Source organism: Trichosurus vulpecula, chromosome 1 (genome assembly GCF_011100635.1).
Source record: "Trichosurus vulpecula isolate mTriVul1 chromosome 1, mTriVul1.pri, whole genome shotgun sequence".
Classification (NCBI taxonomy): domain Eukaryota; kingdom Metazoa; phylum Chordata; class Mammalia; order Diprotodontia; family Phalangeridae; genus Trichosurus; species Trichosurus vulpecula.
Window position 1 is genome coordinate 510350518 of NC_050573.1, and position 16679 is coordinate 510367196.

Genomic DNA, 16679 nt, shown 5'->3' on the forward strand with positions numbered 1-16679 from the left:
AACAAAGGGAAGTGGAAGAGGGAATAGAATTTAGAGACTCTAGCATACCTGACACCTACCACAAGCAGTTTGTAAGCTAATAACTGCCTGTCTTGAGGATAGCTAATTCTGGGTGGAAGGTTTATCAAACTGGGTAGAGTAATACTGAAATAAAAAGAAAGAGGATTCCTATATTATACTTGAACCACCTTTCTGGTAGTATGGTAAACTGTGAGAGAAGATACCCCTACTATATAGATATATGGCAGAAGTCATTCTTGTTGCTTTTCTTACTATTTAATTAATTGGCTTTTGCTTGAATTTATTCTTTGGTTGGATGGCAAAAGAAAAAATGTCTGTAGGACCTTATGAACTGTGGTTTTGCATGTATCTTGCCCCATGCCCAAGATGTGCCTTGAACCTGAGCTATTATTTGAGAGAAATAAATATGAGGGGAACTCCAGGTACTACATGGATTTTTGTTAACAACTTTTATCATTAAATACACCACACAATTTCTCAAAGAAGTAGTTATTGGGGAAAATTCAGGCACCACAGTGACTGCAAGATTCATTCCCAACACTGACTTTTAAAAATTGATCTAATATTTATTCAGTGTAATTAATAGCTAGCTGCATATGTGGAGGGGAGGGTCTGGCAGGACTTTTTTTCTGTCTGTAAAGCTGCTATTCAATGCTTTTCTTCTTCTCTACTTTTTCCATCTGCTGAAACTGTTACCTGCTGCTACGGCTTCTTTCTTAGATGGAGAGAGTATTACAGCTCCTTTGCTAGCCTTGCCTTAGTGATTAATCAACATCTTTTCAGCTCCTTCATTAGACCCATAGACATGTCCAGCAGTACAGAAAAATTTCAATACTCTCCCTACCTGCCACCCTTCTGCCTACACTCACCCAAAGACATCATTCCTCATTTCTAGCTTGGTCAAGGCAAGTCTATTTTTATTGCATATGTTATTTATTTTTATTTTTTCTTAATTACATGCAAACAAAAAACATTTTAACATTCTTTTTTAAAATTCTGTGTTCCAAATTCTCTTCCTTCTTCCCCCACCCCTCCTTGAGAAGGCAAGCAGTTTGATATAGATTATACATGTAGTTATGCAAAACATTTCCATATTACCTATGTTGCAAAAGAAAACACAGTCCAAAAACATTTTAAATAGCAAAAATAATCAAAAAAGTTTTTAAAAAGTATGCTTCAATTTTCATTCAGACTTCATTAGTTCTCTGGAAGTCGATGGCATTTTTTTTGTCATAAGTCCCTTGGATCATTGTGTTCCTGAGAATAGCTAAGTCATTCAATTAATCATTGTACAACATTGCTGTTACTGTGTACAATCTTCTCCTGGTTCTGCTCATTTCACTTTGCATCACTTCGTGTAAAGCTTCCCAGAGTTTTCTGAAAGCATCTTGCTCATCGTTTCTTATAGCACAATAGTATTCCATTACATTCATATACCACAGCTTGTTCAGCTATTCCCAACAGATGGGCATCCCCTCCATTTCCAATTCTTTGCCACCACAAAAAGAGCTGTTCTAAACATTTTTGTATATAAAGATCCTTTTCCTTTTTCTTCGATCACTTTGGAATATAGCACGTCTATTTTTTTACTTCTTCCCCAAATCGGTATGGACAATTGATGTGTTACTTGCCTGGGATCTTTCTGAGAATAAGGTTAAAACATTCACTGACTTTAATTAATCCTTTTAACTCCCATCAGGTGTGGTGGCTAATGACCTGGTTATACAAGCTGCCTCAATAGTCTCAAAAATGCACTTAGTAACACTAAAAGAGGAAGGGCAGACCCTGTGAACCTTAATCTGCCTTCCTGCCATCATGGCAAAAAATCCTTGTTGCCCCTCCATCCTTTTACTTCTCTTGTTTCTTTAGAATAGAGAATACTATCCAGAGCCACATTCCAATGACTCCCACCCCACTATTTACTCCATTGTGTCTAGTTCACCTTTTTTTTTGTTTTTGATACTTGGCTCATTTATGTATAAACCTATCTGAGGTCATAGAACTTGTCTCCTGGAAATTTCTGGAAATTTCTAAGGCTATTCTTCTTTCTATATTGTAACTTCACTGGACAGTATCCAGCTTAATGGATCTATATAGGGATTTTTTTTTCTCTTTTACATCCTTTAGGAAGCCCTTTTAATTAGATTTTCTGCACTCCAGTCAAATATATTCTTACCAACCTTTGTTAGGTGTCTTCCATCCTTGGCCAGAAATCCTTCATTGTTATATTCTAATCTATTCTCAAGAAATTCAAATCTCATTCTCAGACACCATCTTCTTAACTAGCAAAATCCTTTACCTTCTGAAACCATTTCCTTTGCATCAGTGTTGAAATTACCACTTACACTCCTAATGTCTTTAGTTTCTTGACCAAGACTTTATAATCTTTAGTGATGCTTTCTAGTTTACTTCAGGCAGTATCATTTGTAACCATACAAATCCACAAGAATGGATAGTGGTCATCAGATTTGTGAAATCTTGAGTTCAGTCCTGGATTCTGCTTGAATAAACAAGTCAGCCTAGTCAGTCCAGAGTCAACAACCAGCATTTTTGTCTTCTTTCATTGACCTTACTCAAGGGAATATTCTCCCACCATCATTTCTTAAAGAAGAAGCAGCTGCTTCCTCTAGTAACTTGTAAAATCTCTGTATATCTGCTTAAAATGCACTGTATAGGTCTTGTTTTGGGGAACAAAGAGTAATAAGCAAGGGACAAGAGTCCAGGGATTTTAGCATCTCTGACCCCCATTGTTGTGAGTTAGAGACTGCTTATATTTAGGATAACTCATTCTGGGTAGAGAGTTTGATAAGTTGGAAAAGGTAAATATATCATTAATCTATATAGAGAAGAGTTCCTATACTATGGGGAGAGGATCTTTACCTATGGTAGATGCCAGCAAAGTCCCCCATTTTCCCCCTTTTTTATTTTCCGTGGGTTAGAGTGAGTTGCACAGGATGAATAGATATAGATGGGTTGCAATCTGTACCAACAATCTCATTAGAAGCTTCCCTATTACTCTTATGGGCATGACCATCCTTCTAGGGTACCCAGGATGACAACAGCAGCAGCATCCTGCAAGAAAATTTTATGCATTGTTTGAACCTAGTCCTCCAATGCCGAGAAACCTGACCTGTTGCTTAGAGATCAGATTTGTTTAAAGCTTAAGTCAGGACCTAGGTTATGCTGACCAGAAACTTTTCATATCTGAAGACTGATGAGAGGGATTTCTTCCTGCTAAACATCTCAAGCAAACCTCCATGTCTTATCTAGACGCTGTCTCCCCGAGAGTCACCCTGCTACTGTTAACTCCTTTGTTTGAGCCCTACATAATGTGTAGCTTACAGATACTCAGGAGGAGCTGGCCACCCCTTTCATAGCTTTCCTTTCTGCCAGACAACTTAATAAACTTTTTCCTAAGTTATTTCAGTTTTTGATTTTGTTCTTTGCCACATCAATCCTCAACTCCTTGTTATCCTTCACCTCACATACACAAAGATTGTATACTGTTGCCAAATCTTGTCATTTCTACCTTTACATCTCTCAAATTTTTCAGTGAATAAATATATGTCAAGTCACTGTGCTAAGCACCAGGAATACAAAAAAAGGTGAAAGACCAAAGACTGTCCTCTTTTAGGAGGCCACAGTTTAATGACAGAGATAGCATGCAAACAACTGTATACAAACAGACTAGATACAGGCTAAACTGAAAATAAAGAACAAGGAGGAGGCAATAGAATTCAGGAGAATTGGAAAATTCATCCTGTAAAAAGTGGGATTTAAGCTGGGACTTGAAGGAAGGCAGGGAAGCCAGGAGACTAAGATGAGGAAGGAGAAACATTCCGGGCATGAGAAACAGCCAGAGAAAATGCCCAGAGTCAGGAGATGGAGTGTCTTGTTTGAGGAACAGTAAGGCACAGTGTCAGTGGATCACAGAGTATGTTGGGGAGGAGTGGTATGAGTTGTAAGAAGAGAGGAAAGTAATGGGTACTAGGTTATGAAGGGCTTTGAATGACAAACAGAGGCTTTTTGTAGTTGATCCTGGAGGTAATAGGGAGTTTGTGGAGTCAGGGAGTGGGAGAGGGAGAGGAAGAAGGTAATATGGTCAGATCTGTACTTTAGGAAGATAACTTTGATCATTTGGTGAAGGGTGTACTGTAGTAAGGAAAAGTTTGTGGCAGGGAGACAAAGCAGTAGGCTATTACAATAGTCCTGGCATGAAGTGATGAGGGACTGCATCAGGGTAGTGGTGTCAGAGGAGAGAAATGGGATTATGAGATGTTACAAAAGTAAAACCAACAGGCCTTAGTAATAGACTGGATTTGGTGGGTGAGAGGAAGTAGAACATTAGACCTAGATTGTGAGTTTGGGAGAATGGTGGTATCTTTGACAATTATAGGGAAATTCAGAAGAGGGAAGAGTTTGTGGTAGAGGTGGGAAGAAAGATAACGAGCTCAGTTTTATACATGTTGAGTTTAAGATGTCTTATAGGACATCTAGTTTGAGATCTCTGATAATTGCAGTGCAGGACTAGAGGTCAGCAGTGAGGTAGTTAAGTAGATTTGAGAATCATTAACATAATAATGATAGTTGAATCCACAGGAACTTATAAAATCACCAAGTGACAGAGTATAGAGGGTAAAGAGAAGGCCCAGAACAGAGCCATGTTAGCAATTGTGATCTGGAGGAAAAGGCAGCAAAGGGGACGGAGATGGAGTGGTTAGATAGGTTGTAGAAGAATCAAGAGCAGTTAATGTCATGAAAACCCAGAGAGAAAAGAGAAACAAGGAAAAGTGGGTGATCCACAGTGTCAAAAAATGACCTCTCTGTAGAGAGGTCTGGAAGGATAATGTTTGAGAAAAGGCCTCTTTTCTCATTTACACATACCTCTCAACTGTAGTATGACAATAGCTTCCTGGATAGGTCTCTGTTTTCCAATCCAGCTTTGTACCTAGCTACCAAAGTAATTTTACTAAGGCATAAGTCACAGGCTCTTAAGACAGAGAATAGAACCACTTGGCCAACAGTACACAAAATGCTCAGCAACTGATTTTTTTGATTTGGTCATCTAATTAAGTAAATGTTCTTGCCTCTGGGAAACTAAATTAAAATAATATTGAGGTCTTTATGCCATCCCACAAAAGAAAAAGAAGTTAGAAAGCAAGGCTAATGTCCTCTATTGTGTAATGATTATTTAGAAAACAACTTTCAGAAATATCCTCAAGTAACTACTAACTTTTTCAGAGAAGCAAGTTTATACCCCTGATCCCTATTCCACCCTGCACCTGCCCTGATGACCTTTAAATGTTCACTTTGATCTTGTCAAGCTCTGAAAATGAATGACCAAAGAGCCACGGAGTTTCTGCAACAACTGTTAACTCTGAAAATACTAAAGAGCTCGCAAAGGTTATACACCAACTGCTAACTCTGAAAAAGTAAAATAAAGAGCCATATAGGTTATTACATCAACTGTCAACTCTGAAAAATAAAACCAAAGAGTTCATGGAAGTTATAAGTGAAAAGCTTTCTTTTTTACTGTTGGAGGAGGGAAACTAGACATTCATGTCAGAGTCTCCTCTAAGACCAAGTAGACCCAAGGCAGCAAGGCTAAACCTTGATATATATAGTTGTAGCTAGATAAAGAACCAAACAATGAGGTTCGGGTATAGCGGTGAGGGGTAGCAGAAACAATGAGATAGCTTGCCTAATGAAAAAAGTCTATTCATAGCAGATCTTCATGACTACAGGAGTTTGTCTAAGCTCAGGTACTACCTGGTGCTGGCTTGAGCCAATTCTGTGATTTAGCTGCTGCAAAGTTCATGCAGAGAGTGAGTGCAAAGGATTGTTGTTATGCCAAGCTCAGGGCACAGCTTGCTTACTGGGCCTTAGCCCTGGAAAACAAGGTGTCTCCTAATAGTGAAAGGAGAAGAGTGGTCTTGACATGGAGATCCTGACGATCTGTATTTATGCTCAGTGAAGCATGCCAATGCCAATATTGCCAGAAATGATCATTAATGACATGTCTTTATCTTATCTCTTCTTTTCTGAGTATACCTTCCTGTTTTCTTAGGCTACAAAGTCATGTGAGGGTTCAGAGTCACAGGACATTAAAACCCCTTGGAAGGCTCCCTGATCCCCACTTGCTTTCTGGCAAGACCACACTTAGACCACCCAGGACAAATTATTGTCCAATCTACTTATAAAGAGCTCCAAAGAAGGAAATACCACAACTCCTCTTGGTGACTTCCTCTGGAATATAACCACCATCATAGCTAGATATTTCTTCCTATGAGTTAGCCTAAAATCGGATCTTCCAAACACTGGATCTTCAGGGAACCACTGTCTTAGAATGAAAGTCATTAGTCCTAATCATATTCTGGATAACCTCAGTTTTTTCTACTGGTTTACACAAAACTCAAGATAGACAACTCTTTAGAGCTATAAAAATAATAATTGTACTAAATTGCTCTTTATCCTTAAACTTGAGCTACTGTAAAACAACAGATAGGTGTTCAGAAGGGAAAAATTATTAAGTTTATATATTAGTTTACAAACTTATAAAGCACAATACTTAACATATCAGACAAGAAAGCCAGTTCTCAGTGGCAAATACAATCATAGATCCCCAATTCCTTGAATTAATTAGACATGTGGTGGGTTCCCTTATGTATATTTAACATAGTGCATTTCAAATCTACTTTAAATAGGATTGTATTTTCCCAAAAGAAAATAGTCCATTACATTAAAATTATACCAATTTACTTCCATATTAGTGTGTGTGATAGACAATATAACCAGTTAACACAACATGCCACATTTTCTTCATTGACAAAAATGAGGTACTTCATGTAAATTTTTCCATCTTTTACAGGGTCTTAAATATGTGATTCCCACAAATTCAAGTTGGAGATTTGCTGCTGAATATATAACACCTGCTTTGAAAGCTCACCACTGCATAGTCTTCATCCTGAGAACAGGTGATGAGCCATAGGATCATAAAATCATATATTTGAAGCTGAAAGGGAACTTAGAGGCTGTTAAATCTAACCCCCTGATTTTATAGATGATGTAATAAAAGCTGGGAAAGGTTAAATGACTTGTCCAGGGTTATATAGCTGGTAAGTTTCTGAGGCAGACTTGAACTCAGGTCTACCTGACTCAGGCCGGCCAGCATTTTATCCATTTTGGCCCTGAGCTGCCTCAGGCAGAGAAGTGGGGGTCTCTAGAAATAAAATGTTACATATACTATTGGATACAATCCCTGCATTAGCTCTTTTGCTTAATTTTTGCTTAACTTTTTCAGCTTTGAAGGGAAAGTTCAGTGCTGGGAAGATGAAAGGGGAGGGGTGGGGCGCGGTATAACTGGAAATAACTGTGATATAAAAAGAAAAGGCATCAATGCAACTTTTTTTGAAGCCTCACCACATTGTTTCCAGGAATGCCATTAAACAAAATGCCCTGCAGCTTCTGGAGACATTACAATGAACAGTAAAATGTCAACAAATGTGGAATTTGAGCATCAAGCCCATCTGTCTCCAAATTGCCTTCTTTCCTTTGAGTTGGCAGGCTTTGGGTTTTTTGAAGAGAAGTAATAAACTCTAACACTTCAGCTGACCTGAGTTATGTTTCAGAAATCACATTCCAGCGCCAGAAGCAGTAATACCTCTAACTTGGCCTCCCTGCTTCATAGAACCATGGAATGGGAAATCTAAACACAGAAGAAGAACAGACATATATGTCCCCAATGTCTGGGTCTTAGACATCTGACAAAGGGCATACATGAGACACCAGGCCATAAAGAACAATAAATCTGGAACATATTTAAAGAGCTTATCTGGACCACTATTCCATGAACAGCAAATGTATATAAACAGAGCTTAGGATATGAAGGCTAGAAGCAAGGAAGGTTAATTCAGAAGGACATTTTAACAGTACCACTCATTAAAACTGCAAGCCAGGACATCTCTATCTCAGACTTAGCCTTGAAAGGGAGGGCTGCAAAGGTGGATACAGAAAGGGGCTTTATGTGGACTTGTGATGCTAATAGAGCACTTAAAGGATCTGTGTTTATGGAATCACAGAGAAGTCTGTTTCCACACCAATATTCTGCAAAGTAAAGTTGAATCTCTGAGGGAGAAACTGGTTTTCTCCCATGACCATTGAACATGAAACATTCTGTCCTTTTCTATTCTTTCTGACTGATCTTAGTTGCCAATGTTTATAACAAGACATTTGCCTGGTAATCCTAAAAGTAAATCCTTCGGTTTTAGAGGGAAGGGCAGAGCAAGGTACAGGCTACAGGTAGATTGTTAGAAAATCCCCAGAGGGCATAGCCCTCATTCACTATCCAGAAGCAAAATGAACTCTGTTTCACTGTGGAGGCCCACCTCCAGCCTTTGTCCATTCCTCTCAAGAAAGTTGCTTAAAATTACAGCAGAAAATGGAGTCAAGATGGTGGAATAGCAGGAAGAAATACAGCAAGCGCTCCTCAAAACTCCTCCAAACAGACATAGAAAATGCAAAAGATGGGGGTGTGGGGGTGGGGCAGAGCCAAGATGGCAGCTGGAAAGCAGGGACTTGATTGAGCTCCCCGCCAGGTCCCTCCAAAAACCTATAAAAAATGGCTCTGAACAAATTATAGAGCTGCAGAACCCATGAAATAACAAAGAGAAGCAGGATTTCAGCCCAGGAAAGCCTGGATAGTCGGAGGAAGGGTCTATTGCCCAGAGCTGGGAGCAGAGCAGAGCCCCGTGTGCACTGTACCAGGACCAACAAGACGGGGGGCCAGGTGGAACAGGCCCTAGCACCCTTAATCATTGAGCTGTGGCAGTTACCAGACTTCTCAACCCACAAACACCAAAAACAACAGAGAAGGTCAGTGGGAAAAGCTGCCCAGACAGAGTGAAAGGAGTTCACAGTTCTGCTACCACCCTGGGGGAAGCAGAGGAGGTGCAGCTCCGAGGACAGAACTACAGCTGCATTTGCTTCAGGCCCCAGGCCCATCTGGTGGGAGGAATTAAGTGGCAGATCAGAGCAGGAGTGCAGAGCCTGCTTAAGATTTTCATCAGGTCCGGGTTGGCAGTTCTTGGGGCAGGAGGAGCACTGGTGTGGCAGAGCTTGCTGTGTAGAAAAAGCTCTGAAAACAACAGTGTAGCCCCTCAACCTTGGGACAAAATACTCTATACTCTACAAGCAGTCATACCCCACTGAAAACCTCAAGGGTCAAGTTAGTTGGCTGGGAACATGGCCAGGCAGTGAAAACACACCCAGATTCAGTCTCAGACTTTGGAATCTTTCTTTGGTGATAATAAGACCAAAATATACAGCCAGAAGAAGTCAACAAAATCAAAGAGTCTACAACAAAAACCTCCAAGAAAAACATGAACTGGTCTCAGGTCATGGAAGAGCTCAAAAAGGATTTGGAAAAGCAAGTTAGAGAAGTAGAGGAAAAATTGGGAAGAGAAATGAGAAGGATGTGAGAAAACCATGAAAAACAAGTCAATGACTTGCTAAAGGAGACCCAAAAAATGCTGAAGAAAATAACACCTTAAAAACTAACCCAAATGGTAAAAGAGCTCCAAAAAGCCAATGAAGAAAAGAATGCCTTTAAAGGCAGAATTAGCCAAATGAAAATAAAGTCCAAAAGACCACTGAAGAAAATACTACCTTAAAAATTAGATTGGAGCACATGGAAGCTAGTGACTTTATAAGAAATCAAGATATTATATAATAGAACCAAAGGAATGAAAAAAATGGAAGACAATGTGAAATATCTCATTGGAAAAACCACTGACCTGGAAAATAGATCCAGGAGAGATCATTTAAAAATTATTGGACTACCTGAAAGCCATGATCAAAAAAGGAGCCTAGATATCATCTTTCAAGAAAGTATCAAGGAGAACCGCCCTGATATTCTAGAGCCAGAGGGTAAAATAGAAATTGAAAGAATCCACCGATCACCTCTCGACAAAGATCCCAAAAAGAAAACTCCTAGGAATATTGTCGCCAAATTCCAGAGTTCCCAGGTCAAGGAGAAAATACAGCAAGTGGCTAGAAAGAAACAATTTCAGTATTGTGGATACACCATCAGGATAACATAAGATCTAGCAGCTTCTACATTAAGGAATCAAAGGGCTTGGAATATGATATTCCGGAGATCAATGGAGCTAGGATTAAAACCAAGAATCATCTACCCAGCAAAACTGAGTATAATGCTCCAAGGCAAAATATGGATTTTCAATAAAATAGGGGACTTTCAAGTTTTCTCAGTGAAAAGACCAGAGCTGAATACAAAATTTGACCTTCAAACACAAAAATCAAGAGAAGCATGAAAAGGTAAACAAGAAAGAGAAATCATAAGGGACTTACTAAAGTTGAACTGTTTTGTTTACATTCCTACATGGAAAGATGATGTATGTAATTCATGTTACCTCAATATTAGGGTAGCTGAAGGGAATATACATATATAGAGACACAGAGGGCACAGGGTGAGTTGAATGTGAAGGGATGCTATCTAAAAAAAAAAAACAAAATTAAGGGATGAGATGAGAGAGGAATATATTGAGAGAGGGAGAAAGGGAGAGATAGAATGGGGTAAATTATCTCACATAAAAGTGGCAAGAAAAAGCAGTTCTGTTGGGAGAAAAGAGGGGGCAGGTGAGGGGGAATGAGTGCATCTTGCTCTCATCAGATTTGACTTGAGGGAATAACATACACACTCAATTGGGTATCTTACCCCACAGAAAAGAAGGAGGAAGGAGATAAAAAGGGGGGGGCAATAGAAGAGAGGGCAGATAGGGGGAGGAGGTAATCAAAAGCAAACACTTTTGAAAAGGGACAGTGTCAAGGGAGAAAACTGGATAAAGGGGGATAGGATAGGAAGGAGCAAAATACAGTTAGTCTTTCACAACATGAGTATTGTGGAAGGGTTTTCAATAATGATACACATGTGGCCTATGTTGAATTGCTGGCCTTCTTAGGGAGGGTGGGTGGGGAAGGAAGAGGGGAGAGAATTTGGAACTCAAAGTTTTAAAAGCAGATGTTCAAAAAAAAAGTTTTTGCATGCCACTAAGAAATAAGATATACAGGTAATGGGGCATAAAATCTATCTTGCCCTACAAGAAAGTAAGGGAAAAGGGCATGGGGGGAAGTGGAGTAACAGAAGGGAGGGTTGACTGGGGAACAGGCCAAGCAGAATATATGCCATCTTGGAGTGGGGGGAGGGTAGAAATGGGGAGAAAATTTGTAATTCAAACTCTTGTGAAAATTAATGCTGAAAACTAAAAATATTAAATAAATAATGATTTTTTAAAAAAAGAAAATGCAAAAGATAATCCTGATCCTGCAAGAAAAAGTCACATTGAGTCTATGTAGCCCAGGCCAGCATATGGAGACAAATAGAGAGATCTATGAACTTAAAGTGTAGATGCTATATGCTTATAGGTGTTACATACAAATAAACACAATCAAAATGTCTGATGAAAAGTATGTCATGTAGAAAACTCCAGCACAATGAGAGGAAAGAAGATGAGGTCCCAGTCTCCAACTTATATGTGTGTTACCAGGTGTAGGGTAAGGGAACAAGGCACCAATTGTATGCTTTGTCAGCTACTACCTAGTTTTTGGTCACAAATCCAGGGTAAACTGAGAAAGGGCCTGAAGTCAGGGAGAAATCCCAGCCCCTGGCCTGTGTACCAAGCAAGGAAAACCTTCAAAATCAAGCAGTGGTAGCATGGTGGCTCAGTCAGATGCTAGGAGCAGATCAGGCTCTCATTTCCAACTTCTAGAACAATCTGAAGCTTACAAAGGAATAAATAGGGCATGAAACCCTACCAAAGGGAAGCCTACAGCTCTGTCAACTCTGAACCAGCTTCCTAACTGGCTGAGTCCAGAAGTCTACTGTTGCTTAGACCCAAATTCAGGTCAGGAACTTACAGAGCTCAGACCTTGGGGGAGGGGGAAGCAATTTGGGGGGCAGGGGGAGATGCAATGCTGTAACAGCAAGAACACTGGCACACCTAGGATGACCTGCTAGCACAGGTTCTTTGATATGCTTTTCTTAAAAGAAAGGCAACTTTAAAGGGGTCTACAATCTTACTTTAATTACATTCATTAGTTCAGGGGAAAGGTTGGCACCCTGAATGTGGAAAAAAGTACAAACAGAGAAAATACAAGCAGAGAAATCAGCACAAAGATCAACAGACAGGGCTCCAACTGTCTGATCAAAATAATGCAACCACCTACATATCCCAAAGGATCAGGGGAGCATAGATACAACTGAGTAGTTGGGGGGAGTGGGAGGGAGGCTCTGAACAAACAGCTTCTCAGAGTCCTGTCCAGAGGACCGAAAGGTCCTTCTCATAATGAACCCCCAAAGCAAAATCTCACCTCAGAGTATATATACACTTCTCAGAGCCAGAAGGCATCACAACCTTCATGGCTCAGTGCCTAATTAACTTAGTACCAAAAGGGGTGAAAGCCTTCCTATAAGCAAGCCTCCCCCTAAGCAAACTTCCCCTTTAAGCAAGTTCTTCCTTAGGCAAGTTCCTCCCCCAATGGGCTCTATGTGATTCAGGATGTTTCACAGCTGTGATTAAACACATGTGGTCACATAGGCCTATTAATGAACAGGGAAGATCTTCCTATTCCATTAACATTACAAGTGCACAGCAAACAGACTTTGCCCTAGATCAGACCACTTTAGAAGCACTCAGAAATTCCAGGTCCCCAACCTGAGCCATCTCTGGAATCCTGGAGTAACATAACACTCAAACCCCCCAAGAAAATAGCAACAGAACTAGCATAGACCTTCATTCAAAAAGTATGAAGAGCCTGGCTCTAGTATAAAGTCTAAGGTCAGAAAGTAGGCTAGAAGAATGAACAAATGAAAAAAGAATCCTACACAGCAGAGAGAAGTCAGGAAGTTACCTGAGCTCTCTCCAGCTTCCCTCAGAAACAACATTAAATCAAACCTCTAAATGGATTCCAGAGCAACAGTACCCATGAAAAGATGATGTGAAACAATTTTCCAGCTTAAGATACCTTAGAAGGCCTTCAGGAAAGGTCAGCCTAACTTGGGTAAGAGAGGAGCACAGCCCAGCACAGACTGTGTCCAGGCAAGCCAGCAGGAGGTTCTTAGTGGTAGCACAGATCAACAACCAAGGCCCCTTAGTCCTGACTTGTCAGGCAGGCTTGAGGCCTTCAGTCCTATTGCAGAAGGCAAATTGTGAGCCCAGAACCCTGCCACAACAGACACAACTAGGCTGGGCCACCCCGACACAGTGAGCAAGCCAAAAGCCCCTGACGCCCCGGTGTGGAAAGCCAGTGACCAGGCCCCTGGCCTCCATTATAAGAAGCTAGAGAAAGTGCTTCTGTGCCCCAGGAACAGAGATCAACTTTAAATGTCACAAAATAGGGTGGAAAAATGAGTAAGAAACAGAAGAGAGCCCTGACCATAGAAAGCTATATGGTGACAGGGAAGATCAAAGCACAAACTCAGAAGAGGACAACAATGTCAAAATGTCTACATGCAAAGCCTCAAGGGGGAATTTGAATTGGTCTCAAGCCCAAAAAGTCCTCTTAGAAGAGCTCAAAAAAGATTTTTAAAATCAAGAAAGAGAGGTAGAAGAAAACTTGGGAAAAGAAATGAAAGTTATGCAGGAGAATTATGAAAAAAGAGTCAATAGCTTGGAAAAGGAAGCACAAAAATTGACTGAAGAAAACAACTCCTTAAAAATAGAATTGGCCAAATGGGAAAAAAAAATCCACTGAAGCAAACAACTCCTTCATAAGTAGAATTGGCCAAATGGAAAAGGAGGTATAAAAGCTAATAGAAAAAAAATCCTTAAAATTTAGAATTGGGCAAATGAAAGCTAATGACTGTATGAGACATCAAGAATCAGTCAAACAAAATCAAAAGAATGAAAAAAAAGAAGAAAATGTAAAGCACCTCATTGGAAAAACAACTGGCCTAGAAAATGGATCCAGAAGAGATAATTTAAGGATTATTGGACTACCTGAAGGCCATGATCAAAAAAAAGAGCCTATTCATCATCTTTCAAAAAATAATCAAGGAAAACTGCCCTGGTATTCTAGAACCAGAGAGTAAAATAGAAATTGAAAGAATCCACTGATCACCCCTTGAAAAAAAATCCCAAAAGGAAAACTCCTAGGAATATTGTAGCCAAAATCCAAAGTTCCCAGGTCAAGGAGAAAATTTTGCAAGCAGCCAGAGAGAAGCAATCCAAGTATTGTGGAAAAACAATCAGGGAGGGCTTGCTGGTTTTATAAAAAAAATCAACAAAATAGATAAACATTTGGTTAATTTGATTTTTTTGAAAAAGAAAGAAAACAAATTACCATTATCAAAAATCAAAAGGGTGAAGAGTCATTTAAAGCAGTAATTAGGAGTTATTTTCCCAACTATGTGCCAATAAATCTGAACATCTAAGTGAAATGGATGAATATTTTCAAAAATAAAAATTGCCCAGAAGAGGAAATAAAATACTTAACCCCATTTTAAAAAAAAAAGTGAATAGGCCACCAATGAACTCTCTAAGAAAAAAATCTCCAAGGCCAGATGGATTTGCAAGTGAATTCTACCAAAAAATTAAAGAACAACTAATTCCAATACTATATAAACTATTTGGAAAAATAGGTGAAGAGGAAGTCCTATTAAATTCCTTTTATGACACAAATATGGTGCCAATACCTGAACCAGGAAGAACCAAAACACAGAAAGAAAATTATAGACCAATTTCCCTAATGAATGTTGATGCAAAAATTTTAAATAAAATATTAACAAAGAGATTACAGCAGTTTATCATAGCGCATTATCAATGCACTATGAGCATGTGGCATTTATACCAGGAATGCAGAACTGGTTCAATATTAGAAAAACTATCTGCATAATTGACCATATCAATATTAAAACTAATAGAAATCATAAGATTACCTCAGGAGATGCAGAAAAGTCTTTTGACAAAATACAGCACCCATTCCTATTAAAAACACTAGAGAGCGTAGAAAGAGAAGCTTTCCTTACAATGATAAGTAGTAAATATCTAAAACCATCAGCAAGCATTATGTGTAATGGGAATAAGCTAAAAGCATTCCCAATAAGATCAGGGGTGAAACAAGGATACCCATTATCACCACTATTATTCAATATTGTACAAGAAATGTTACCTTTAGCAATGAGAGAGGAAAAAGAAATCGAAGGAATTAGCATAGTCAATGAAGAAACAAAACTATACCTCTTTGCAGATGATATGATGGTATACTTAAAGAATCCTAGAGAATCAACTAAAAAACTATATGAAACAAGTAACAACTTTAGCAAAATTGCAGGATATAAAGTAAACCCATATAAATCATCAGCATTACTATATATTACCAGTAAAGCCCAGCAGCAAGAGATAGAAAGAGAAATTCCATTTAAAATAACTGTAGACAATATAAAATATTTGGGAGTCTACTTTCCAAGACAAACCCAGGAATTATATGAACCCAATTACAAGACACTTTTCACATGAATAAACTCAAATCTAAACAATTGGAAAAGTATCAGTTGCTCATGGATTGGCCAAGCTAACATAATAAAAATGACAATTCTAACTACATTAATCTACTTATTCAACACCATGCCAATCAAACTACCAAAAGATATTTTATAGAGCCAGAAAAAAATAATAACAAATTTCATCTGGAAGAATAAAAGGTCAAGGATATCAAGGGAATTAATGAAAAAAATGTAAAGGAAGATGGCCTAGCTGCACCACATCTAAAACTATATTATAAAGTGGCAATCAGCAAAACTACTTGGTATTGGCTAAGAAACAGAATGGTGGATCAGTGCAATAGATTAAGTACACAAGAAGCAGTAGTAATGACTATAGCAATCTATTGAGATAAAACCAGGACTTCTGCTCTGGGATAAGAACGCACTACTTGACAAAAACTGCTGGGAAAACTGGAAAATAGTATGGCAGAAACTAGACATAGACCAATGTCTCACACCTAAAACCAAGATAAGGTCAAAATGGGCACATGATTTGGACACAAAAGATGATACCATAAGCAAATTACAAGAGCAGGGAATAGTTTACCTGTCAGACCTATGGAGAAAGGAAGAATTTATGACCAAACAAGAAAGAAAGAACATTACGAAATGCAAAATGGATAATTTTGATTACATTAAATTAAAAAGCTTTTGCATGAACAAAACCAATGCAACCAAGACTAGAAAAAAAGCAGAAAACTGGGAAATAATTTTTACAGCCAGTTTCTGATAAAGGCCTCATTTCTAAAATATATAGAGAACTGAATCAAATTTGTAAGAATACAAGTTATGCCCCAACTGATAAATGGTCAAAGGATATGAACAGGCAATTTTCAAGTGAAGAAATTAATACTATCTGTAGACATATGAAAAAGTACTCTAAATCACTATTGATTAGAGAAATGCAAATTAAAACACCCTGAGGTACCACCTCACACCTATGATGAGAAGGTAGATTTCAGAAAAAACCTGGACAGACTTACATGAACTGATACTGAGTGAAGTGAGCAGAAACAGAACATTGTATACAGTAACAGCAACATTGTGCTATTATCGACTATGATAGACTTAGCTCTTCTCAGCAATACAATGATCTGAGACA